The 27,516-nt window shown below is 53.5% G+C and overlaps 1 protein-coding gene across 1 annotated transcript in view; it reads left to right on the plus strand.

Moving 5' to 3' along the window:
- The window catches only part of PLXNA4 (plexin A4), a 420,485-nt gene that overhangs the window by 37,907 nt on the left and 355,062 nt on the right, over positions 1-27,516 (plus strand). The gene's annotated exons all lie outside the window — the stretch shown is intronic.

Genomic DNA, 27,516 nt, shown 5'->3' on the forward strand with positions numbered 1-27,516 from the left:
TGGTGATGCCCCGGGCTTCAGTCTGGCTCTGCCTGACACTTTACCCATGAGCACAAGCCAGTCGTGTGACCTCTGGGGCCTGAGTGTCTGTCCTTGGTGAGCACTGTTCCTTTCCCTCTGGTCTGCGGGGTGGACACTACCACATCTCAGGCTCCTGGGAGGGAAGGTGGTGGCATCCTCCACTGCCCAGTGGGCTGGTACAGGGGCTGACACAGGCGGGCAGGAGCTCCAAGCTGGCGCATTTGTCTCCTTCTCTGTGTTTGTGGCTGCACCGGGAGGTCTAAGATAGAGAATGAGGGAGGTAGCAGGGTCCGTGTCTCCTTGGAGGAAGTGGAACCTGGGCAGGGGCAGGCTGGGCGGGCTCAGTGAAGTGCTGCATCCTGTAGAGGTGTTGCCCTGAGCTGGGGGGTGATCCTGGGTGGCAGTGGCCTCACCACTGTGCATGTCCCCATGCAACGGACAGCAGAGCTCATGGCTGGACGAAGGGCTTGACCTAGATAAAGGCCGTAAAAACATTTTCCCTATGTCGTGTTTCCGGTTCCTGTTCTCACCAGAGGGTTGTCTCTCTTAGCCTCTTGCTGTCACCTCCGTCTCAGAGTCCACTTCTGTTCCACTCCGAGCTGCCTCTGCCTCTCTCCCATGCAGCAGGAGCTGCAGACAGATGTTGAGCAAACGCCTCCTGCCCCATGCTGGGCCGGGCTTGCATCTGGTGAGGCCCACGGGCCTTGGTCCAAGACACCCTGCCTCTGGACCTGGGTCCCAAACCAGGGGATCCTAGCCAAAGCCCTTTAAAAGGGCTTAACATTAAAAAAAAAAAGATTTATTTACTTATTTAGAAAGAGTTACAGAGAGAGATATTCCATCCACTATTTCACTCCCCAAATGGCAACAATGGCTGGGGCTGGGCCGGGCTGAAGCCAGGAGTCCAGAGCTTCTTGTGGGTCTCTTACATGGTTGGCAGAGGCCCAAGCACTTGGGCTGTCTTCTGGCATTGTAGGCAATGGCTTTACCCGCTATGCCACAATGCCAGCTGGCCCCTGGCCTTAACTTTTTTGACCTAGTACTTTGATGCCAAAAATGATCCCTACAGGGGACTGAATGGGCTTAAAGGATGAGGGCTATTTTTTTTTTGTTACTACTGTCAACAAAAATATCCTGCTTTATCACTGGATTACTCATTACTAGAAATGTCCCCTGTGCTGAGTGCTGCGTGGATGCCTGACCCCAATCTGGACCCACCTGCCACCACGGAGGGACTCGTGCTTATGGCATCCCTGCCAAACTGACATTGGCTCCGCTTGAGGACCTCTGGGTCTCCCGGCTCATTGCTGGACTGTCTCAACAGGCTGCAGGTTGTCAAGAAGAGTGGTGTCCCCGCCTTTGGCCTCCATTGCAGGGCCCTGTCCCTGCCCTTTGGAGTAACCTGGGAAGCCGCCGTGCACCCTGCTCTGGGGGATGTCAGAGACACACCCAGTCCCTTCAAGACTTCCTGGGTCTTGCCATTGCCTGCCCCACTTTGGTCCTGTGACTCAGCCAGTGCCCCAGGGAGTGAGGTGGACCCAGCAGTCCTCCTTGGCCAAGGGCAGAGCCTGCCACTGAGCACGAGGCCCTGTAGCGCCCGCTTTTCTTGGCAAATACTCTTCCTGTGCTGGACTTCGTGGCATCCGGCCTCCCACTGGTCCTGGGAGCCGTGGGCTCTCCACATGTGGGGGTGGCCTATGCATCGCAGCTGTGTGGTGGCTGCAGGGCCAGCACCCTGAGGTGGCGGCCCGCCAGCCTCCAGACTCCTCTGGGGCCGCGTTGAGGCTGCCTAATTAGTGTCTGGGTGGCAGGAGCCAGGGGGCGGCAGGTAGACTCAGAGGAGAAGGCCTGGCCGGGCTGAGCAGGGAGTGCCGTCCAGAGCTCCTTCCCCTTCCTTCTGCTCCCTTCCCATCCTGGTTCCCTTTGCTGTGTCCATGCAATACCTGTGGGTGTGTGCAGAGGTGGGGGTGGGAGGAGGCAGGACAGTGTCGTCTTCCCCTGTGTCATATACGGCTCCTGCCTTGGTCTGGTGTAAGGGTCAGGTCTGGAGACAAGCATAGGCCTCAGTCACTCTCTAGGAGTGGGAGGGACCACACAGGGACGCGGACAGGAGCGCCTGCACGCCCCTCCCGGCGTGTGCTGCATGTGCAGCACCGTGGCCGCCTCCGCACAAGGTGCTGCTGTGGTCCTGTTTCCCACACGAGGAGTCGGCGTGGACTCGTGCAAGCTCACGAATGGTTTTCCTCCTAGTCCAGCATTCCCGATTGCTATGGGAAGGAGAAGCGAGGAAGGGGACAGAGATTCTGGGATTGGGTTCAAGTTTGCACTCCACCGCTTGCAATGACCTAGCCCCTGTGACCCCTGGCATCCCTCCCTCTGCCTCCTGGGGTTGTGAGCATTAACTAAAACACTGGGGGTCAAGTGTGCAGCCCAGAGCCAGCATCGGCAAATTCTCAGCGATTGGAAACCCAGATGCTCTTGATTTTCCCTCCCAGGGAAGATGTCCTCGCTGCCTGGGGGCTATGGAGAGAGAGGGTCTCAGCCGTGGGGTGAAGCAATGAGTCTGGAGGCACAGGGCTGTAGGGCCCAATTCCCTCTGTGTCACACTTTCCTAGCTTGGGTGACTTGATGCGACAGCGCTGTGTGGGGCCCAGGGTCACTGCCATTCAGATGTAAGAATACAGAGCTCCAATCACAGAGAATCCTCTCTCGCCCACCCCGATGCACTTGAACTCCACAGGGCAAGGGTTGAAAGGAACCCATTGGTTGGTCTCAGCCACAAAAGGCCTTTCCCTAGAACTGCCTGTTGAGAGTCATGACTGCGGCCCCCTGAAGCCCAGCAGCCAGACTGCAATCCCCGCTCTGGCCCACGAGCCAGGCCCACCCTTGGCAAAGCACGGGCATGGAGCATGGTGTGTGATGCCCTGGGTGTGTGCCTTCGTCCGTTTTGCTGTGTCTTGAGTGCAGCCCAGCACCTCCGGGCGTAGTCATCCTTGAGGATGCTGCGTGGAAATCCAGATATAACAACTGTTTCCAAGTAATTTGCTTCTCTTTGGTATTTTTCAGACAGGGAGGCGATTTCTGGTCTGATTGGTCGGTCCCCTGGCTTGTGATGTGAGTGAGAAAGAACTTGCTCTAGGAGTTGTCAGCTCTTCACTTGCTTATGGAGGACCAGTGCTTGACTTACTTGTGTCATTTTCTGTCTCCACGGTCCTTAATGGAAAGCTCTTAAAGCCAGTTGCCCGTTTTTGTAAAACATTGCACTGAAGTGATGCAGTTATTAAATGCAAATCTCTTTAATTGAGATAGATCTACTGCCATGTCCTGCACACACTGATGGCAGATAACCAAGTGCAGGCACCAAGTCTCCCCTGGGCGTCAGAGCATCACAGACGGTGACCAGCCCCTGGACCTGCCAGCTCTGAGTACTGAGGATTAGCAGGGCTTTCTCCTCTTTCTCTCTCTTTTTTATTTTATTTTATTTTATTTATTTTTTACAGGCAGAGTGGACAGTGAGAGAGAGAGACAGAGAGAAAGGTCTTTCTTTACCATTGGTTCACCCTCCAATGGCCGCTGCGGCTGGCGCACCGCACTGATCCAAAGCCAGGAGCCAGGTGCTTCTCCTGGTCTCCCATGCGGGTGCAGGGCCCAAGCACTTGGGCTATCCTCCACTGCCTTCCCGGGCCACAGCAGAGAGCTGGCCTGGAAGAGGGGCAACTGGGACAGAATCCAGTGTCACGACCAGGACTAGAACCCGGTGTGCCGGCACCGCAAGGCGGAGGATTAGCCTATTGAGCCGCGGCGCCAGCCTCCTCTTTCTCTCTTTTGAGATACACATGTATTTAAATAGCAGCTCTGATCTTTCCTTCCCAAACCCCTGATTTTGGAGACCACATCAGCCACAGACAGCACAGGGTGTGTCCTGTGTGTTCCACCTCCTGGCCGTCCTCACTGTGGAGACTCAGCCCCCTGCTCCAGCTGACTCTGTACCCGCCTGGGTCCCCGTGGTGTCCGTGTGTGGGTCCCCACATGGACACAGCCTGTGGCCGGGCGCTCAGCCTCTGCACAGGCCAAGTGTGTGGACGCCAGGCAGGGCAGGCCCCCAGGCCAGGCTTCTCTTCCCTGGAAGTTGCCCCTCCTTTAGCAGGGGGACTCCTCCAGACAGGAGTGGCCTAATGGTGGGAGTGGTTAGGTGGGGAAGTGGCCCTGTGGCTGGTTAGCTGGGAGCCTGGGGTCAGGGTCAGGGTCAGGGAGGATGGGGAATTGCTGAGCGCATCTCTCACCAGGGATCCTGGCTGCAGAGCAGAGGTGGCAGGTCCAGTTTCCCCTTTGGCCTGAGCTCCTGCTGCCTTCGCCTCTTCTCAGCCATGGGCCCTTTCTTCCGGGTGTCATCATAAGGTGGCCGTTTTATTTCCTGCGCTCCTCCACCTGGGAAGGATGAGGCTCAGTCTCCTTGCCTCTGTGGACCCCTGAGTTGCTGGAAAAAGAAAACACAACAAACCCCAATCCTCTGTCCTTCAGAGCAACCTGCAGGTCTGGCTCTGCAGGAAGCAGCCCCGGATCAGAGCTGCTATTGGTCCCAAGAAGGTAGATGCAGGGGGTTGGGGGGCAGGTGGGGGAAGGGAGCATAGAGAACATTCTGGGCCTGCAGCCTCACGCTCTCAGTCTGCGGCCCCCACTGGGTTCCAGCTCCCCAAGGCGGGCAGAGCCATTGCAGATTCATGCCTCGCACAGTGGAAGGAGAACAGAGGCCCAAAGCATCAAATAAGAGAAAATGATTTTCTTTTAGAACCAGGATTTTTTTTGTTTTGTTTTAAGTGAGCACAAGGGATTCCTGATGCGAGAGAGAGTCTGAATGATTGGAAGATTCCTTAGGCTGGGAAATTGGGCTGTGGGTTCAGGGGCACCCTTTGAACAGGGGTATCTGGAGACAGGCAAGATCTTTTCATGTTGGGGCCTTGCACCCATCCCCTTCCTGATTTTGTGTCCTGCTCACCTTCCATGGTGACCATCGGTTCTGACTCCCACCGGGCACCTCCCCCGTGGTGAGTGCTGTGTGTTGATCACAAATAAAGCATGGCTCATGTCAGTGAGGTTCATTCAGCAGCAAAGGAAGTGAACCCAAACCAGATATCAGTGTGAAGGCAGACGCCAAGCAGAAGTTTGCACACGTTACAGCATTTTGGAAATGAAGAAAAAGAGAAGTCCCTTTGGTTGGGAGGTTAGGAGGGCTTTGGGGAGGTAGCACACGCTCCTCCTCACCAAAGCTAAGAAAATACCGCTGTCCCCTCCATCTCACGAGTAGGAAAACTGAGGCCTAGAGGGAGTGAGCAGTCTGCCTGAAGTCAGGTTCGTAAGCGCAGAGATGGGGAAGGAGGGAGGGGAGAGGAATCCCACGCAAAGGGAGCAACCTGGCAAAGGCGGGGAGCAGAAAAGCACAGGGTGTGAGCCACGGAGGGCTGGGAACGGGCGTCTTTGAAGGCGAGGCCAAGTGTGTCTCGCAGCCTGCAGGCAGTAGGGAGCCGCTGAAGGTTCTTGGGGAGGAGCGTGCCCTGATCAGTGCAGAGTAAGTGGCTTAGAAAGTGGAGTATCAGGAGGCTGTAGCACGTGGAGAGGTGACCGACAACCCGCGACAGCTGCTGCAGGGTGCACAGAGGATGGTGTGACGTGTTATTTTGCGCAGTGCAGGAGAGAGATTTTTCCTTTCACTTTGATAAGAGGCGACTGATGTAATCAGAATGGATGTTCCATATTCCATTGTCCTGCAGCCCCATCCACACATCTGCATCTACCTTCCTGACCTGAAGCCTAGACTGGTGTGGCCCTCCCCCACCCCTCCCTCGCTTCCTTCCCTCCTTAGAGTGGGTGCAAAGTTGACACATGGAAGCATCTGGGTCTCTGGGGTGATGGCTTTAGAATTCTGCATCGGCTCTCCTCCCAGACAGTAACTCCTTCTGTGGCTCTAGGAAACATGACGCATTTGAGTCTGTGCAACAGTGAAATGGGGCAGAAGGGGGATTCTGTGTGTTAGCAGTTCTCAGAGTGTGATCCCCAGGCTACCAGTATCAAGTGTCGTTGGGAACTTGTTGGGATGCAGGTTCCTAGGGCATGCTTTGGTGCAGCAGCTTAAGCCGTCGCTTACAATGCCAGCATCCCATGTGAGTGCCAGTTCGAGTCTGGTTGCTCCACTTCCCATTCAGCTTCCTGCTAACGTGCCTGGGAAAGCAGTGGAAGGTGGCCCAAGTGCTTGGGCCCCTGCACTCTTGTGGGAGACCTGGATGGAGTTCCAGGCTCCTGGTTTTGGCCTGGACGAGACCCAACCATTGTGGTCATTTGTGGACTGAACCAGCAGATGGAAGATCAATCTCTCTCTCTATTTTTTTTTTTTAACTCTGCCTTCCACGTAAATAAAATAAATCTTAAGAAATGCAAATTGCTGATCTCTTGTCTGAACATAGGCTTCTTTCTTGTGGGGCGGAGTCTGAGAACTGCCTTTCTAGACAGTTCCCAGGCAGGAAATGTTATTGCACAGCTTTGGGGCCTTGGACAGATGTTTTGCATGTTCTGTGACTCAGTTTCCCCATCTGTAAAATAAGGGCCCTAACAGTATCTGCTTACAGACTGTTATGAGAGATAAATTGGGTAATTCACATTGAGTGTCAGTATCTGTAAGTGTTGTTCATGGGTGTTCTTGTGTATGAATTTGTGATATCCTATGCAAACACAGGGGTTATTGTGAATGGGTTGAACTGCTGCCTGTGATACTGGTATCCCATCTGGGCACCGGTTTGAGACCTGGCTGCTCCGTTTCAGATGCAGCTCCCTGCTAATGCACCTTGGGAAGTAGCAGGAATGGCCCAAGTGCTTGGACCCCTGCACCCATGTGGGAGACCCAGAAGAAGCTCTGGGCTCCTGGCTTTGGCTTGGCACAGCCCCGGCTGTTGCAGTGTTCTGGGGGAGTGAACCAGTGGAGGGTTCTCTGTCTCTCCCTCTTTCTCTGTAATTCTGCCTTTCGAATAAATAAAAAAATAAATATTAGAAAAAGGACCTCATTATTGTGGCAGGCATACACAGCATAAAACTTGTCATCGTAGCCATTTTAAGTGTTTGATTCAGTGTCATTAATTATATCTGTGATGTCACGCACACTCCCTACCACCCATATGCACATCTCCATTGTCTTCTGTCACTGAAGCTGTAGCCATGAGACAGTGAGTGCCCATTCCCTCCTCCGAGCCCCTGGGAACCACTGTTCTATTTGAGGGAATCTATTGCAGATAGTTCAGAGACGTGGAATCACCTGAGGGTGCTTCAGAAGCGTTTGTGAACAATGGAATTAAGACATCAGCTTATTTTTAGTGCCAAAAATTGAAATCTGTGCAGTTTTTTCGTACTCCATATTCTGCATGAGCATTTCAAAGACCTCCTCCTATTTATGGATCCCAATTTTTTTGCACCAAAATAAACAGCTTTTAATTCCGCTTTTCTTGAACTTCTGGAGTATCCTTATATGATATCTGCCTTATTTCGCTTAGAGTAATTTTTAAAGAGTTACCCGTTTTGCAAATGGTATCAAAACTTCATTCCTTTTGATAGTTGACTTATATTCTGCTGTGTGGATTAAAGCACATTTTGTTTATCCATTGACCTGCTGATGGGCACTTAGATTGTTTTTACCTCTTGAACATGGGCTGTGAAGAAAGTGGTATACAAGTATCCATTTGGGCTCACACTTGAAAATTATTCTGGTTTGTATCTAGGAGTAGAATTACTGGATCATATGCTATTCTGTGTTTAGCTTTCTGAGGAACTGCCAAATAGTTTTCCATGATGGCGACGCTATTTTACGTTCTCACCAGCAATGTTCCTGAGTTCGAATTTCTCCATATCCTCACCAAGGCTTGTTATTTTCTGGTTTCTTGATTGTAGCTGTTCTACTGAGTGATGTCCCATTATAGCTTTGCTTGTACTTTCCTCATAGCCAGCAGTGTTGAGTACCTTTTCATGTGTGTGTTGCTCAGTTACACATCTTCTTTGGAGAAATGTCTCTGGAAGTCACTTGCACATTTTTAAGTTTGGTTTTTCTGTTTTTTTTTTCCTTTATTTATTAGAAGGGCAGAGTTAGAGAGGGATGTGGAGAGAGAGAGAGAGAGAGAGAAGTGAATGAATCTTCCATCCTTTGGTCCACTCCCCAAATGGCAAAATGGCCAGGGCTGGGCTAGGCCAAAGCCAAGAGCTTCTTCTGGGTCTCCCACGTGGGTGCAGGGGCCCAAGGACCTGGGCCATCTTCTGCTGCTTTTCCAGGGGCATTAGCAGGGAGCTGGACTGGAAATGGAACAGCCAGGACTCATACCGGCACCTGTGTGGGATGCTGGCATGCAGGTGGCGGCTTAACTTGCTACAGCACAGTGCTGGTCCCTGCAATTGTCCTGTGGTTGTTGGGTTGTAGGAATTTTTTATTACGTGTTCTAGACTCAAGATCCTTCTCAAGTATTTGATTTCCAAATATTTTCTCCCATTGTGTAGGTTGTCTTTTTTTGTCTGTTTTTAAAATACAGTTCAGTTGAGATATGATGATGGACAAACGATAAACCACATAATTAATGTGTAGAACTGAATGGGTGTTGACATGCACGCACATCTGTGAACCCAGCACCACCATCGAGAGAGTGAGCACCCAGAAGTTTCCTCCTGGCCCTTTGTTACTGCCGCCTCTTGCTTTCTGTTCCTGTAAATGAGAACACCCTGGGTGCCCTGCAGAAGCCAAATGGGAAGTGACCAAGCCCAGAGGCTCAGGGACCCCACCCCAGGGTGCGGTGCTGCAGCAGCTTCAGCCTCGGTGGAGGGGGGGGGGTTCTTCCTCACCTGCAGGTGGTGGGCTTTGCCTGCAGGGTTCTCCCCACTCCAGCTGCATTGACATCAAAGGAGCCCTGGCGTGCACCCTCGACCTCTAGGTTTGAGTCTCTCGGAGCAGGATCCTGATGTCTCTGTTTTTACAAAAGCGCCCAGGTCATTCTGATGGCCGGGAAGTTGAGATGGTTTCCAACACAGCCTTCGTGTCCTAAACTCCATGATTTAGGTATCAGCTCAGACGGATTTAATTTCATTCTCTCAAATGAGGTAGATAAGAACAAATGGCCCGTTGAAAGACAAGGCACCAAATGCAGAGAGCAAACAGGTGGCACGAGTAGATGCAAGGGTGAGGGTGGAGGTGGGCGGGTAGCACGCATTTTGAGTCGTTCCCTTCCATTGCTGCCAGGTGAGGTGACTCCGCCAGGGTAGAGCTTCCGTGGCCTCGGATCTGACTTTGCCAGTGTAGCCAGAGATGAACAGATTCTAACTAAGTCATTCTAATCCCCTAGGGCATTCATGTTTAAGGTAAGACGTCACCTTATGAATTGTAACGGTCTGTTCCTCTCTAGTGAGTGGAAGGATAGCAGTTGCTGCCCTGCACCGTTCCCCAGAGTCCGTGGAGCATGGTGAGCGTCTGTAGCCAGAACCTTCACTGGTGCACTGGCATGGTGCCTTCAGCCGCCTCAGCAGGGCCTGGGGGGTGGTGGGAGCGACCATGAGTGAGGGTCTCACACAGGGCTGCGTGGCTCACCCTCAGCGTGGCCCAGGAGCTGGTCCTCTCGCTGCTCCGCTCTCACAGGCTTTTCCATGATGTCTCCTGCACAGCCGGTCTGCAGCTGTTCCAGGTACCGCAAGCGGGCGGGCCCTCCCCCCCTCCCCCCCCCCCCCCCAGGCGGCCAGGTTCAGTGCTGTGGCTGTTCCCGAGCTTGTCACTGACACTGGCAGGGGAGAGGGGACCGCGCCATTGGCGTGATCCAGGCACGGTAAACACACGGGCTCCAGGAATCACCAGCTCACTCTATGACTGCGCCCTCTGAGCTGTGGCCAACCCCCAGGAAGGGGGTGGGGTGGTGAATGTGCCAGTGAGAAAGAGGGGTTGGGTGTTAGCCGCTAGATGGGGGCCCAAGGCTGGCTGCTCTTGAGGACGGTGTTGTCGGTGCTGAGGGGAGCCTGGTGATTGACTGCCGTCCTTCCTGGGAGCCCGCCCCCTGGTGAGCCAGTGGACACCAAGGGCCTGCTGCTGCTTGTGGTGAGATTGAAACGGAGCACCTCTCTCTGTTTGCCGTGTCCTCCTGGGTGAGCACCGGCATCAGCGTCGTATTGGCTCTATTTAGACCACTGCTTTCTGGGGGATGCACCTGTCACCCTGATTGGGCTCTGGCTCCCTGCTCTTGCTGTGGCGAATGGGAACCCCTTACTCCTGTAAGGCAGTTTCTGCAGCCATCTGATGCTTCTGTGCGGATGTCCTGATTGTCACTAACTTAACTCTCGGAAGGTCACCTTATCTCCTTGTTCCAGGGACTCCTCTCAGGGCTGTTGGCAGGTGCTGCTCAGACCTGGTCGGGTGGGTGCTTGTGTGGAGGCTGGGGCAGGTGTCTGGCCGTGCGCCGGCAGGTGAGCTGGGGAGTTGGTTTGGGCAGGGACAGATATGACTGTAATGTGGTCAGGTGTCAATTCAGGGGGGAATACAGGTCACCGGTCGGCTGCATCATCGATTTTCGCAGGCTGAGTGTTTGCCTCATTGATTTTCCACTGTGGACGGAGCCTCGCTCGTCCATCCACTAGAGATCGCTTCATTTCTCTTCAATTCATTTTTTTTTGCACCTACTTGACGCTTTGCCAGGTTGCATTGCTCTTACTGCGGATGCCAGTCACCCCTTTCCTGGGAGAATCTGTGACCTCGGGAAGTGCCTTTACCCTCTCTGAACCTGCATTTCTTTTACCTGCTACAGAGGGTGGCAGCTCCCGCCTCAGGTGTCCAGATGCTGGGCAAGCAATCGGTTCTCTCGGAGGGCAAGTCCTGAGAGGGGTGGCAAGACATGCTCGATTGTGTGACTTACTTCCTTGATAAGTAAAATAAAACTAGGGTCTTAGACTTGGTGATGGAGGCAGGCTGTGAGATCTGGCAGGCTCAACTCTTTGTGTAAGGATTCCAAGGCCCAGAGCAGGGTGGGGGGCATCTCCTGCCTGCAGAGGTGTGCAGTCAGACCCTGTGACCTGTCGGGGAGCTGCCTCTTCCTGGATGACTGACATCACGGGTTCTCACCCCCTTCTCTCAAGCATCGCTTTGCCCCACAGGCTGGGACAGGAGAGTGGGTACCCTTCACTGAAATGAATGGCAGTCCCAATACAGGCACCGCAAACCTGTGAATCAGGTGTCTAGGCAGGGCACTTTTTTTTTTTAAGACTTATTTTATTTATTTGAAAGGCAGAGTTAGGGTGAGGGGAGAGACAGAAAAAGAGAGCTCTTCCATCAGCTGGTTCACTAGCTAAATGGCTGCAACAGCTACCGCTGGGCCAGGTCTAAGCCAGGCACCAGGAGCTTCATCTGGGTCTCCCACATAGGTGCAGGGGCCTACACACTTGGGCATCCTCTGCTGTCTTCCCATGCTATTAGCAGGGAGCTGGATCAGAAGCGGAGCAGTCTGGACTTGAACTGGTGCCCATATGGGATGCCAGCATTACAGGTGGTGGCTTAATCTGTTACGCTACAACCCCAGCTGCAGGCAGGGCATCTTTTTTTTTTTTTTTTTTTTTTTTTACAGAGACAGTGAGAGAGAGAGAGAAAGAAAGGTCTTCCTTTGTTGGTTCGCTCCCCAAATGGCCGCTACAGCCAGCGCTATGCTGATCCAAAGACAGGAGCCAGGTGCTTCCTCCTGGTCTCCCATGCAGGTACAGGGGCCTAAGCACTTGGGCTATCCTCCACTGCCTTCCTGGGCCACAGCAGAGAGCTGGACTGGAAGTGGAGCAACCAGGACTAGAACTTGGCGCCCATATGGGATGCTGGCGCCGCAGGCGGAGGATTAACCTAGTGAGCCACGGCGCTGGCCCGAGGCAGGGCATCTTATAAATGGAATTAGCAGGGCTGGTATTGTGACAGTGGGTTAAGCTGCCACTTGCAATACTGGCAACCCCTATGGGCATGCCAGTTTGAGTCTTGGCTGCTCCACTTTTGATCCTGCTCCCTGCTGATACACCTGGACAAACAGTGGAGGATGGCCTAAGTGCTTGGGCCCCTGCACCCACATGGGAGACCTGGATGGAGCTCCTGACTTCAGCCTGGCTGTTGTGGCCATCTGGGGGAGAGAACCACTGGATGGGAACACTCTTCCTCAATTATTCCGCCTATCTCCTGTAGCTCTGCCTTTCAAATACATAAGTAAATAAATCTTTTTATTTTTTTTTTAAAGAAGTAGAATCTGCTCTTTGGGTATGAGGATTGGCAGGGCCTTTGAGTCTGAGCTCAGATTGGTCAGAGCAGGAACCTATAGTTTGTTCAGATAAACTCAATTTATCTTTTCTCCCTTCTCTATGTTTATTTCATTTCCCCCTTTGGCTTTCATATAACCACAGTGAAAATTGCGGCCTCTCTCAGCTGTGCTAAGAGGAAGCAGAAGGGGGTTGAACAGTGTGCAGGCTTCTGCCGGGACGGCCACGGCGGTGGTGGACCCAGCGCACTCCACAAATGAACCCCCAGCAGGAAGCGAAAATCAGCAGGGAGAGAGCCCGCACCTGCTGCATTTGCTCCTCCTCACCTGGAGATGTTCCTTCCTTCCAGACCTAAATCTTGGAAGTTTGGGATTTCAAGAAGTGAAGGAAATCACCTTAAATTCCTCCATCTATGTGGCAAATTTTCATAAAGGTGAAAAGAGAAAATAAGTGTGTCACAGTGCTTTGAGGAATAGAAACCAACGTAACCCAAAGCGGGTACCGTGGAACCCTATTGCTGGAGACAATGATCCTTGCTAAGCAATAAAGGGTTCCTTAGTCAACTAAGTTTGGGAGACCCTGGTTCATAAGCCACGAACAGGTTTCTTCATCACAGCAACTCTCAGGACTCTACATAAGCAGATGTGTACCATGGTCCCTCAAGAAGGTTGAGTTTGCTCGTGGGGAACCTTTTAGGGCAGAGTGTTGGAGGGAGTTACCTTCCTCTCAGTACTGCTTACTTACATTCAGGTGGGCTGGTCTGAGGGGCGTGTTTCCACTTAACAAGCCCCAGCAGGCTCTTGTCCACGTTTTGTTGAGTTCTTCCTATTCTCACCTGTATCCACCAGCTGTTGCTTAAAGTTTGGAAAAAGAGAATCCATTTTTCTTTATTAAAAACCACCCTGCCCCACCTGCTACCCACGCGTGAGTCTTGAGGACATGATGCTGGTGGAATTGAAATCAGCAGGACACAGAAGGTCAGGGGCTATGTTCTTGCAGTCACGCGAGGCATCTCCAGGAGTCAACGCATGGGGACGGAAGGTAGACCGGCAGCAGCCAGGGGCCGGGGAAGGGAGGCATGGAGAGTGATTGTTTACTGGGTGCGAGGTCTCAGTTTTACAAGGTGCAGAGTTCTGGAGATGGGTGGTGGTGATGGTTGCACAACGATGCGAATGTACTTAACAGTGGTTAAGATGGGAAACATCACGGTACATGTATTTCTCCACGTTCCTTGAAAACATTAGTGTTTTGTAAAGAGCCTTGCCCTTCGTCTAATTCCTTCAGAGCAGCCTTTGGACCTTTGCTGGTTTGCACGACTGGGGACTCAGGCCCCTGCAGCCTGAGTGTAGGGCAGCTTCCTTGCTTCTGTTACTCATTTTGGCTGGCCATTTAGGAAGCTTGCAAACTAGCCTATGGTGCATAAACATTTGGAACTTCCCCTGGGTACAGTGGACGTTCTGAGAATTTCTTTTTTTCACAAAAGACAGGCGTAACGTTCTGGGTTCCTGAGTGAAATCCTGTCACTGGTGTCACCCTCCAAGCCCCTCAACCCAATGGGGCTTTACCTAGGTCCATACCTCCGCCTCCCTTCATCTTGGTTATTGAGAATCAGTTTCTCACCTGGAATAAAAGGATGCTCCGAGCATCCTCTTGAGAGCTTCTAGGTAAATCTCTGTTCACAGGCTGCACAGCCCAGCTCTCTGTGCCACATCCCTGGTTCCCCTTGAGCACGATTCTGTGCAGAGTGGGCTCCGCAGACAACCGTGCCCTTGATGTCTCTTTGCTCTGTTCCTCCCCAGAATGGCACCACCATCCACCCAGGTGCTCCAGCACAGGACCATGGAGGTGTGTTTGATTCACATCTCTGTAATCACAAGCAAACCCTGTTGGAGCGACCATTATCCCTTCCCACCTCTGGCACCTGAGGCAGGCTACCAACACCCTTCAGAGACCCACCACAGGTCTCCTCTCCCAAACCCTTCTCCACTCAGCAGCCACACTGAGCTTGACAGCCATAAATCTGACCGTTATCTCAGTGTGGCTTAAACCCTTTTCATGGCTGCCCGTACCACGTGGAATGAAATCCAAATGGCTTCCAGTGGTTTTTCAGTGCCCTCCAGCACCTGCCAGCTCCCTCCCTCTCTGACCCTCTCACTCATTCTTCCATACTCAACACCTGCCAGCCCTCCGGACTTCTTGGCCTTTGCCTTCCCAAGTCTGTGCCTTCCTGAGTCTTGGCACTCACTTTGCCCTGGCCTAGAATGCACTTCCACCAAATCTTGGCGTGACTGTATCCACCTGGCCCGCGTTCCTTGCAAGCAACTCCTCAGAGGGCTCTGCCTGCAACCGTTACTCTGTAGCAATTGACTTTGCTTTCTCTTTGAGGTCTTAAGCCTCTCTGAACATTGCTGTTTTCCTTGTTTGCTGTCTGTCTCCTCCCTATGACATGTAAGCTCTGTGAGATCAAACACCTTGGTGTCTCGTTCCTGGCTGCACGCAAGGAAGTCAGGCTGCTGGGAGCGGAATATGTGTTGTCAGTCAATGCGTGAATAGCACGGCCATCTCCCTGCCTGCTGCATGGCCTTCCCACACTGTCCTTTGGCCACCCAGGACTTGTCCAATTGTGCCACCTCCTGGGCTCTGTCACGTGCCAGTTTTCAAGGCTGAGCAAGGTGATGGCAGTACAGAAAGTTGAGTTTTTACACACAGTAGGCTGGAAGGCCCCCTCTCCTCTCAGTTAACTGACTTACCCCACTCCCACTTTTGATGCACCGTCTCCATGGGACTCTGATGGTGGCTTTATGGTTTAGAGGGAGGTAAACCAAGAACTGAGGTGTGGACATAGGAGGGACACGACTTCGGGCAGGTGAAGGGAATTCTCTGAGCTTCAATTGGGCGGTAAACATCGTGGGTTCAGCAGGAACGGTTACACACACAGGTGATCCTTGGCTTGAGCTTGCTCAACGTAGATCTTTCGGCTTATAGTGGGCCCATTGGGGTATTGCATGGGCTTGTGGCTAACACCATTTTTGACTTATGATGGATTTATTATGGATAAAACCCCACTGTAAGGCAAAGAAGAGCTGGATGATCTTGGAGCCTCACACAAATGTGTGTTGCATGTGAAGGAGTATGTGGAAAACCAAATGTTGCACCAATGAGAGCTGGTGGTGATTGTGGGGGCGGGACTTGGCTGTGTTGCAGGGGGAGGGGGCAAGTGCTGGCAGGTGATTGCACGGAGCACCTGGGATTCTGTCCACAGAGCATGCTCAGGGTGCTGTGGCAGCTCCTAGAGGTGTTGATTTGAGGGCTGAGGACCCATCTGTTGCCGTTCCCCGTTTTGGGCTCCTGGGAGAATGACATGTCGGCTGCTTCACCATGTGAGACAGTGGCAGGATAGGGGGTAAGATTTCCTGTTGCTGCCGTGGATCTAGAAATAAGGTGAGGTCAGGTTGTGAAGAGATGGGCAGGGGAAAAGGAGCTGGGAGATGGGACTGTGTTAGTTAATTTGGAATCACTGCTAGTAGCTCCTGTTGTCTCCTGGACCATCGGACTCACAGGTGTGTGCCTGGCATATGGGGGGAGGCAAGATGACCTCCTGTCCAGTGTCTGGGGACCCCAACCCTTAGAGCACCTGTCAGTCATTGGATTAGGAAGAACCTGCTTCTGAGGGTTGACATCGAATACTGTAACTTGAGCAGTACTCCGTGTTTTAAAAATGCAGTGTTGTCATGATGGTGGAGATAACTTGCAAACTTTGAGATATACTCGTAAAATCCCTTGTTTTGCTACTGCCTTGCATATTTCCAGGTAGAAGTAGTGCTTGGCCCCAAAGCTTTGTTGCAGTCATTCTGAATATATATATATATATATATGTATATATATATTTATGAAGCAAATATAGTTCTGTTGGGCTTCCGGCTGTGGTAGAGATTCCTGCCAAGATTTGCAGCACGCAGCTGAAATATGTTTTGTATTTTACGAGCTTTGGCTCATCGTGGAATTAAATAGCACTAATTACATGAATATAGACCAGCAAGGGAGACAACTGTTCACTTCCTGATTTCCTCTGGAATTGAAAAAGAAAGGGCAGAGGTAGAAGGACAAGGCGGGGACAGGATGGGGCACCCCTCCCTGGAGACATTGGGTGGCAACAGAGATGCTGTCACTTGGCAAAGTGTGTCCCTAATAGCTTACTCCCCCATGGAGCCATTGTTCAGTGGCATGGGGGGCTTCCTGACACAAAGACTGTGCTTTGTGCAGGCAGGTAGCTGGGCTGAGGAGAGCAGGTGTGCTCTGATGGGGGGTAGTGATGGGGTGAAGGGGTGGTCAGTCACCCCAGGAGCAGTGTTGGGCCCCAGAGATCTGAGAGCATGGCTACCCAGCTGGCGTTCTCTAAACCCCTGCATTTAGTGTCCTTCCCAGACCTGCAGTGAGGAAGGTCTACTTCGATTCCAGGTCTTCCTCTAACTCGTGGACCATGGGAAGTGGGTCAGATCATGCAGGCAGAGTCAACTTGCAGAGGGGGTGCCTTGGGCCTGCAGGTGGGTGGGCCGTTCCAGGGCCTGGACACCCGGGGCTGACTGGCCCATCAAGGAGCCTGTTGGTGTGCAGGTACTCAGAGGCCCAAAGAAGCAGGGGCCCCTCTCTCTGCAGGCTGGGTGGGCTGGACCAACACCTGGGCTGGAGAAGTGCGGCCCAGCCTGGTTGCCTCTCTTATTGCACGAGGCAGACCCCAGGGAGTGAGGACTGGGCCTGGTTCTTCCACCCTGGCCAAGGCTCTGAGCCGTCCACAGTTTAGACTTAGGGAACCAAAAAGCCAACTTTAGCAGAGATACGGAAGCTCTCTGGATGGAACCTGAAATGCCAGCCCTTTGTCTTCCAGGAGAAACCAGCCCAAGTGTCACTGTCATCCCTGTGGACAGGTGGCCCCAGCCAGCGTTGGAAGGCCTGGGTCTGCGGGGCCGGGCAAGTTTCGCTCCCACTTCTTCTGGAGTTGGCCCCAGAAGGAACTTGGTGATGTCTGCTCACCACCCTATTGCCAGAAACACAGAAAGGGGAACTGGGAAAGCAGGCGTGAAGAGTGGTTCCTTAGCAGAACCACGGCAGCTGAAGACGGTGGCCATTCTGGACGCTGGAGCGATCTTGGCCATGGAGGTTCAGAGAGAGGAGGCTCTGATGGGTGGCTTGGCTGCAGTGGGAGCGGCTGTGAGCTGAGAACATCTAACGTCTTCTGACCCCAGAGGTGGTGCAGGGCTTCTGGGGCTGAGATGGCCGGTGTGGCCTCAGTGTGGGAATCGGGCTGAGAGGTCAGGGGGAGTGGGCCCAGTGCTTGGGCCTGGGAGGGTGGCAGTGTATCTGATTTCCAGATGAAAACCAATCAGCTAAGGGGCTGACATTGTGGTACAGTGGGCTAAGCCACCTCTTGCCAGGCTGGCATCCTATATTGGAGTTCCAGTTCAAGTCCCAGCTACTCTTTGAATCCAGCTCCTTGCTAATGTATCTGGGAAAGCAGCAGCAGGTGGCCCACGTATTTAGTCCCTACCAACCATGTGGGAGACCTGGATGGAGTTTCTGGCTCCTGGCTTTGACCTGGCCCAGCCCTGGCTATTGTGGGCATTTGGAGAGTGAGCCAGCAGAGGGTAAGATCTCTCCCCCCTCTCTCTCTCTCTGTCTCCCCCTCTCTACCTGTAACTCCGCCTTTTCTATAAATGAATCTTTATTACAAAACCGGTCAGTGACAGAAGCCTAGGCCACGTGGGTGAGACAACTGAGTGGAGAGGTGAGTGTTGGCAGTGTGTGGTGGGCCCCATGCCCGTTCTCTGTGCACCCAGGTCTTGGGGCAGCAAGACAACAGATGCCTCTTTGCCCAGTTTTGGGGTGTCTTGGCCACCTACCCTGAGGTCCCTCCGTTTCTGCATATCGCGAGGCCAACAGGAGACCGTCTGAACACTGAGAGCCAGTGCCCTGCCCCCAGAGGGCCCTGGACAGAGCATTCCTTGTGGGCTGGGCCAAGAGGGCTCAGGCCAGGAGGTGGTGGCCACCCTGGTGCCAGGCAGCACCACTTTTGCAGAGCAGGTCTTGCCGCTACCTTCAGGTGGGGCGGCCGGCCCCCCACCCCCAGCTGGCCTGTTTCTTTAAATGAGAAGCTGGAGAAAACAGAGGATTTTTCTCTCTCCAAGCCAAGCTTCTCTAGGGAGCGCTGTGTTTTTAAAGCACACCGCCAGGCTTGGAGTAAAGAAAGCCACTGCTTAGCGACTCCCCCACGCGGGGCACAGTGTTTGGAATATAAAGGGCGCCTCCTGTGCCCAGAAAGAGCTTGTCTGGGGTTGCAGCGCCTGCTCGGCCGCTGAGCGCGCAGACTTGGCCAGGGAGAGGTGGCTCCATAGCCTCGAGGTTGAGCACAGGGGGACCTGGAGGGACAGGGGCAGGAGCAGGTGGAAACCAGAGGCAGAGGCTGCAGAGGCCCCGGGCACCAAACCTCTAAATGGAGCACAGACTGCCCCTCCTGGCCGGCTCCAAAGGCTCCATCCATGGTGACCACCGCCCCCCTCCCCTCGACCCCCCAGCCTCTTTTCAGCAGCTGGGAAGTGAGGATTAGGAGCCCTGTGTAGCTTAAGCTTGGGGCTGAATTTCTCTAGGACCCGGCTGGTTGCCCGGCGGCCTGTGGCTCCCTCTTCCCCACGCCCTTCCCCCAGCGGTGCTCCCAACCACCAATCTCACATTTGTCTTTGCTCAGAAGAGAAGTGGCAGGGTGGCAGGGAGGTGGGGGGAAGGCCCCCCGAATCCTGGGCTGAGCGAGCCCTTCCAAGGCCTCCACGTATACGTAGGTTTGTTCGAGGACAGTGCTGTGGGCCCCTGTGACTTGGTGCTCCGCGGTGATGGATTGCACTGGGACACCTGCACTCACCCTGTTCCCTTTATGAATGTGGCCCTCACTTCTGAGACCGGGACATGGCAAGTGGTGGCAGTGAAAGCCACGGTTTGGTGGCAGTGAGGTGGACAGGTACATGGCAGCTGCCCCATTGGGAACACCAGACTGGACCATAGATGGTGCGTGTAAAAGTTCTCCAGAGAAAGGCATAAAGCACAGTTCATGGCTCCCACTTACAGAAACCAATTCCTGGCTTTCCCCTCCAAGGTGACAAGTACAGATGGGACACATATCTGTCACTTACTGAGGCTCTTATCCTGAACGGAGAGCTCATGAACCTGAAACAGGCATTTGTCTATTTGCAGATTTAGAACCCTAAGGGTCTAGTGTCTCTTGGATGCAATAGAGAGCCAGCCCGGAGGTGCCTTGAAGGTTGCTCAGGCCCCCCCCAGCGCACTGACCTCAGCTGCATATACATCCTGCCTCCCCACCCCTGACACTTGGGAAGGCCACTGAGGCCAGTGTCCTGCAAACATTGGCACCGTTGTCTTCATCTCTCCGAGCGTGATGGCCAGTGGTCCAGCTTCGGGAACCAGGTGGGGCTGTGGACGTCTGAGGGGGATGCCCCCAGGGTCAGCGTCCCGATGAGCTGCCAGCATTCGAGGGCTGAGTGCCAGCTGCAGCGTGCAGCTGTGCCCCCCGTGTTTCTGTGAGTGTCAGTTAAGGGTGGTGCTAAGTGTCCTAACACAAATCCACAGTTTCTGAGCTTCGCCCCATACAGCAAGGGCTTCTCCCTGACCTGCTGCTGCTCCTGGTGAGCAGGTGAATTCTTCCAATGCGAGGATCCACTGTCCCCCAGGGCCTCAGCATCCCACTTATCCAGGTCCCTTTCCCGTCAGTGTTGTGAAACCCCCAAGCTTGGGTGAAGTATACACAGAGGCCTAAGAATGAGGCATGAAGACACAAAGTCCGAAGGACCAACAACCAAGACTGAGACTGAATCAGTCAGAGGACCCTCACAATTCTGGGGGCACCAAGAGCTTGGTGCCGGAGCCCAGCTGAAGGTCTCATGGCTGGGTCCATCGTGTGATGAGACAGAACAAGTGTGCGTCAGCTGAAGCCTTTCTTCTGCTTCCCATAAACCCATGGGGCCCCCACCCTCATGACCTTATCTAATCCCGACGATCACCCAGTTTCCAGGACGTGACATCTGGGAGATGCATTCAAACAGCAGCAAGAACACACGCACACTGGTGTTTCTTCCCTGCTTTGCCGTGGCACAGTGTCACCACGATGCTCTCTCCCTATTCGCACAGTCACACTTGGGTACAGTGTGGAGCAGAGGATGATGGCTGCCTCTCACCGCCGACTTCACACCTGCAGCCTCATGGGGAGCACCTGTTTGGTGCAGAGTTAGCATCCTGACCCCCGCCCCCCCCCCCCCGACAGTTACTGTGTGGAAGTTCCTGGTTTCTAGTGGGGGCTGGAAGGTACGTTCTGCAGAGCTGGCCAGTGGGACAGCCCGAGGACGCTCTAGGAGACCATCTGCTCGGGAGTCCCTGTGCCGCCTGCACTCCGCCAGGACTCTGCGTGGTCGATCACAGTCCTTGGCTTCGGGCACAGCTGCCTGCTGACTTCCAGCAACTCTGTCTCCTGCGCTGTCTAGGTTGTCCTTGTTGCAAGTTCATTTCCAGGCCGAGTCCGTCTCCTTCACAGAATTGATTTCCTTTGCTGAGTGGGGTGGTCGTCCTCAAAGTCTTGTTTGCAGACTCAAAGTGACTACGTATTCTGGCTGCTGGATGGGTCAGCCTCCTTGTAAATCACGTATGAAAGGTGTAGTTTTGGCTGGTGCCACAGCTCAACAGGCTAATCCTCTGCCTAGTGGCGCTGGTATACCGGGTTCTAGTCCCGGTCGGGGCGCCGGATTCTGTCCCTGTTGCCCCTCTTCCAGGCCAGCTCTCTGCTGTGGCCCGGGAGTGCAGCCTTCGGATCAGTGTGGTGCGCCAGCCGCGGCAGCCATTGCAGGGTGAACCAATGGCAAAGGAAGACCTTTCTCTCTGTCTCTCTCATTGTCCACTCAGCCTGTCCAAAAAAAAAAAAAAAAGGTGTAGTTTCTCCCATGTGTTTGAACTCATGGGTTACAAGGATAGAGCTGATGATGTTAAGTATTTATATGCCCTGATGGGAGCAGGCTAAAACCATCTTTGTTAGTTTGGTCCCTGTTTGAGCTGTTGGCTGGCCCAGCACCAGACGTTACTTTGTACCTTAGGCACCAGTGCTGTCGCCTGCACGTCTCAAACTCTGATGCTGTAGCCATAAACAGTGGGTACTTATTACACACCCACTGCATGTCAGGCTCGCGGCTTAGAAGTAGAGAAAATAGTGGTGGGAAAAATACATGATCCTTGTTGTTGAGGAACATCGAGGACAAATATAATACCATACAAAATGGGACACCGTAGTAGGTACTGCTTCGTGCACTGACACGACAGGTGCATGGTAGCCCTGTGCCAGGATTGGGGAAGGCTTCACTTGAATAACGAGCCAATCTGAACATGGAAGCCTGAACAGGTGGAGATTTTCCCAGAGGTCTGCGGGTGTGACCCTTAAGGAAAATATTCAGAAAGATAGGGGGAGCACTGTGTTTGCATATTAAAGACACACACACACACACACACATACACTGCCCTGTCTCACCTGGGACAACACTGCTCTGTGTCAAACTATACTTCCTCTCTGTGGCCATGGGCATGCAACAGTCTGGCTTGCTCAGCTCTTCCTGTGGCGGAATGGTCTGTTAGGAGGTGGTGAAGGGCATGGACTCTTCTGGGTTTTTCTGAGCCTGGGTTTGGATCGTGCAATCACAAATGTCAGAAACCTGAGCCCAAACTGATGTATGAGAAGAGGGGAATGTTTTGGCTCAGGTGACTTGGAAGGGCAGGCATGGAGCCAGCTTCCTGCACGTGATGTAGACATGCACACAATGGCACTGGGACAGGGACCCAGGGCTTTCCATCCCTGCCTGAGCTCTGCTCCTAGCCCTCCTCCCACCCCCGTGGGCACGGGCTGATGCCAGCAGTCCTCAGGCCTGTGCTTCCTCAAGGTGACAGCCAGTGGAAGGGCTGGAACCCTCCAGTCTGCCTTCTCAGCCAGGGTCTGTTGCCTGTGTGGTGTCTGACTCGACCAAGGACCAGCGTCTCCGACCGCTTGTTTGACCATGAGTGTGTCAGCCAAGGTTCTTCAGGGACCAGAACATATGCATGTTGAGAGAGAAAGAGAGAGAGAGAGAGAGAAAGATTGAGATTGATTGATTCCAAGGAAGGAGCTCACAGCTCCCTGTCCAAAGCCTGCAGGGTGGACCCACAGCCTGGACACCCAGCAAACAGACTGTGATCAAATGTGGGGGACCCAGCATGGCCGTGTGTGACGACCTGGCTGAGGCCAGGATCTGCACCTGCTCGTGCCTCAGTTTCCTTCTCTGTAAAGGGGATACACTTGCAAGTACCTCATCGACCTAACAGAATCGTCAGGAGCAGTAAGATCAGAGCCAAGTATTGTATATGAAAACACTCTGCCAGCGCTGAAGTGATTCTGCGAGGTAATTGCTATTTTAAACCACTCTGTAATAACTTTCTCTCTGCCACTCAGGAATCTGAGAGGATGGTGCAATTTCAGGAAAATTAGTTTGAGCTCTTCAAAACTTGCCACATAAAACAAAGACAGCCCCAATTTCTTTAATCAAAATGATGATGATCAGCTTCTAAAAACGAGTCCCAGCTCTCCTGAGACCACTCAGAAGTAAAATCTGATTTCAGAGGAAGGGGAATGGCAGTGTATTTGGCTTTGATTCAGGGTCCTGCAGGTCTCCTGCCTCTGGCCCCCTTTCCCACCCTGCCTGGTTCAGGGATGCTTTGGGGGAAATCTGGGGTGTGAGTCAGTCCTGTTATTTGCCACGGGAGGGTGTGCTCTGCTTGTTACCTCTCACGCTGTGTTTTAAAGTCAGCTAAATGATCATTTGAAAGTGAAGTGTTGGTAGGATCTGAATTTGGGGTGGGGACTTGCTGGTTGCGGTCATTGCTTACAAGGTTCGATGGCTCAGAAGGGAGACTCCACGGAAAGCTCCAAGTTTGTCATATTGGAGAAGCCTTAGGCAGCCCTACTAGCAGTGAACGAGTGACTGTGCCTACTGGGGGGGCCCGGAGCTGGGGTGGGGTGGCTGCTATTGGGTCACCTCTGCAGGGATCCAGTGGGGGTGCTGGTGAAGCAGGCTGGAGCCCCCATCCTTGTTCCCTCCAGTTCTCCGTTGCTTATTTTTGAACCAGTGTTTCCTGCAGCGTGTGAACCTAGGGGCTGGCTATTCTCACCCAATGTCACTGCTTCCCTGGCCCTCCTCCCCTGTGGGTGTAGTCAGCTCCCTGTCCCCAGATGAGGGTGGTAGATGTTTGAGATGCATGACTGCACTCCACTTCAGTGCCTGATAGGAGATGGAGAGTGAGCCCTGCACCTTTCTGCTTGTTAAGTTCACAATTACAGGCTTGCTTGCCTCGCTGCACGCAGACCGTGGCTGGGGATCTGTGAGCAGACACAGAGAGGCAGGCCATGTGCGTGGCACGTGTGGACACAGGGACTGCTGAAAGTTCCCGCCACAAGAGTTGGCGGCTGAGCCCCGATGTGCACCTGCCTGTCTGGAAGGAGGATTATTGCCAGCCCTGCTGGAACTGGGTGGTTGGAACACATGTTTTGAGGCTGTGTTTGCCAGCAGAGTGGAGGGTGCCCAAAGAGTGCCTCTTTTAGACAAAGGCCAGGGAGCAGCTGCTGGAGCAGGTTCAAAAGTCAGCAGAGAGGCCATGGCCATGGAGAGAGCTCTGGTCTGGGACTCGGAGGCCTGAGCACCTCTAAGTCTACATGGCTTCTGACAAATTCATTTGACTTCTCTGGATTTCACCTCCCTTGTCTGTAAGATCAGGGATTGGGACTCATTAAGTGGGCTATTCTCTTTCAGAGCAACACCTTCTGGGTTCTTCTCTGGCTCTTGGGTCTGCACAGTCAGTACAAGATGAACCATCGTGGCTTCTCATCACTCCAGTTGAGGTGTGCCTGCAGGTCCTGTCCCATTTCCGCCTTGCTGGCAGCGACAACAGCACTGTTGGTTTGTAAGCACTTACTGTGTGCCAGGCAGAGGCCCTGTGCCAGGTGCTGTACATTGCTAACACTTGTGGAGGCAAAGGGAGGCGGTGATAGCGCCCACCTGATAGGCGTTATCTTCCAGGTGGTGCCCTGTGGGTCAGGGCGACTTTGCTTCCTCCTGCTCTTGGGAGGTGATGTCCTGACGTTTCTGTGTTTGGAATTTTTATGAATTCTCAGTATATTCTAGGCTCTGCAACCACACATTTCTGGAAAGAGTATGGATTTTGCAGTGGCGCAAACCTGAGTTTCAACTCCAAATTTGATGCTTTCTAATTCTAGAAGAGCTGAAGTTTTCTGAACTAAAAAAATGGGTCAGATAACCCCGACCTCAGAGAGCAGGTGTGATGCTGACTGGTCATCTATCTGAAGGCATTTGCATGAGCCTGGGGTGCAGAGAAGGCTCCACAAATACATTCCCACTTGCTTCCAGCCCCTCGTTCTCCCTGCCAAAACATAGCTGTTGAGTGGTGACAGGCACTTGTCCCGTGGTTGGGATGCCCACGTCCCATGTGGGGTGCCTGAACTAGAGTTCTGGCACTGTTCCTAATTCCAGCTCCTTGCCCCGTGCACCCCAAGAGGCAGCAGGTGGTGGCTCAAGTACTTTGGGCCCCTGGCATCCTTGTGGGAGACCTGGATTGAGTTCCTGATTTTGGCTTGGCCCAGTCTTGCCTCTTGTGGGTACAAAAGTGGATTGTGGAAATGTGGAGAAAAATGAAAATAAATACATTAGTTGTAAACATGGTAGCTAACTCAAAATACACAAACACACACACACAGCCTCTGGTAGGTGGTGGGCCATTACTCTGGTGCTGTGGACACGGGGGGGTGGTGGTGGTGGTGAGTGAGACAGACCCGCCCAGCCCTCGCTGGACTCAGCCTCCACTCCAGACTCTGCTCTGGCCAAGGCCAAGGCTAAATCGACAGAAACGCGGTAGCTTCCCTTGGGGGCTGTTGCTCCTTTCTTTCCTCCACACTGCACGTTTTGATGTCTGTGCCCCCTTGTGGCTCTCCCGTGCCTGCCTCGTCTTCTCCAGACAGACTCCTGCTGGTCTGTGCCTGGTTTGCTGTGCCACACCTTTCTCTGTGTTGGCTCCTCTACGAAAAGGCCTTGGCCTTCCAGCCCGGCCTGTTCTTTGCAGGTTCACAGCTTGGCTCAGTGCCATCCCTTGCCCCAAGTCCTCCTGCAGCGTACCCCCAGCTGGAAGTCTGCTTTCCTGATTCACCCTTCCAGAGCATTCCAAAGCATCCCCATGGCTTCTCCCCTTGTGCAAGAATGGAGCTTCCGGGTGCATCCACAGGACTTAGCTATAGATTCTCTGAGACGCCCATCTCTGGACCCCATGTCTCTTGCATGTGTAGTGTGTTCTCTGAGCTAACTCTTGCCTCTTGGGTGAATGAGTGAAGGCCTTGGGCTAACAGCACTGCCGTTGGTTGGCTGCTCTACCTGCGAGAACCTTCCTCCCCTGATGCTTCCTTTAGTCTTTGATTTTCTCTCTTGGTTTCTACCCAAGCTAGTGGTCTCTCCTGCCAGGGAGGTTGTGGTGGCTTAATGGTTTTCCCCCTTCTCAGTCCCTGTTTTTGAGTTTAGGAGAAAATGTGTGAAATTCCCAAGAGCCAAGATGCTCCCAAATAAGACCCTGGCAAACCCTGCTCCGAGTCTCCTGTACTGAGAGGAACGTGGAGCCGTGTGCTGGATACAATGCAGAAGGCACCTTGGGTAGAGTTGAAGGGCACTGTCAGGACGGAAAGCGATTTGGCTCCTCAGAGACTCCATTATTTACTTGACCGCTTTCTTCCTAAAACAGTTTTTTCTCTCCCTTGAATGAAAAGCTCTCAGAGGAGGCCCCACTATGGGAGACAGCCAAGATCGGCCTTGTTAAAATGACATTAGGGCCAGGGCTGGGCATTGTAGCCAGAGGGCCTGGTGGCTGCCACAGTCAGAATGGTTGGAGGATGTGGCCTCCCTGCACCGTCTGGAAGAGGGGGCACAGCTGTTGCAAACCCCAGATTCGGAGAGGCAGAGGCTGGATCTGGAGTGGACTGCCTACGAGATCGGGTCCAGGGGCCAGTGCTGTGGTGTAGTGGGTGAAGCTACCACCTGCAGTGCCAGCATCCCATATGGGCGCCAGTTCGAGTCCCAGCTGCTCCACTTCCGATCCAGCTCTCTGCTATGGTCTGGGAAAGAAATGGAAGATGGCCCAGGTCCTTGGGCCCCTGCACCCTCATAGGAGACCTGGAAGAACCTCCTGGCTCCTGGCTTTAGATCGGTGCAGCTCCGACCCTTGTGGCCATCTAGGGAGTGAACCAGCAGATGGAAGACCTCTCTCTCTCTCTCTCTCTCTCTCTCTCTCTCTCTCTGCGCCTCTGCCCCTCTGTAACTCTGCCTTTCAAATAAATAAAATGAATCTGCACAGTTCCAGCTACACAGCCTCCAGCAAGACCATGATAAACTGAGATATTCAGAATGAGAGCTGGCTATGAGCTTACTAGAGTTTGTACCTGCCGCTACCGTGTTTAGCTGTGCGAGCCACATAACTGCCCCAAACTCATTTTCCCAGGCTGCAAAATGGGGACAAGATAGCATTTGCTTCCTGTACAAGTCAGGGTCCCAGCAGTTTCAGTTACTGGTGCAAAGCGTAACAAAGGGACCCTTTATAAAAGTAGGGGCAGCACGGTATTTGGGGAGAGTAAGCACGCAGCCCCTGTCGCTGCCTCTTGGGCACTTAGGGTCCGGCGGGAGCTGGTTCACAGAACCTGGAGGTGGCTGGTGGTGTGGAGAGGCTGTGCAGCTCCCTCCCATGAGGCTCAGAGCCAGGGCAGGCCGTGTGCTGCTTCCTTTCCCTGCCTCTCCTCCCTCCGGGCTTCTACAGCTGCACCTGACCTGTTGTTGGGTGCACACAGGTCAGCTCCCCTGGGGAACACAGGGTGGAGACGGTGGATCGGGAGGGCAGATGGAAGACACTTAGCCCAGAAGGGCTTGCAAAGGGGAAGTGAGACATCTGTGCTCAGTGAGGGACTGGGGCTGACATACAGGCAGGCTCTCCAGGAGCAGTGGCTGGTGGTTATCCCAGGCACCCTCAGAGTCTCCACTTTTATTACAGAGGTGGCCACTGGGGCTGCCCCTCCCTCACCCCAGGGGGCGCTCCGGGCAG

Source organism: Lepus europaeus, chromosome 1 (genome assembly GCF_033115175.1).
Source record: "Lepus europaeus isolate LE1 chromosome 1, mLepTim1.pri, whole genome shotgun sequence".
Taxonomy (NCBI): domain Eukaryota; kingdom Metazoa; phylum Chordata; class Mammalia; order Lagomorpha; family Leporidae; genus Lepus; species Lepus europaeus.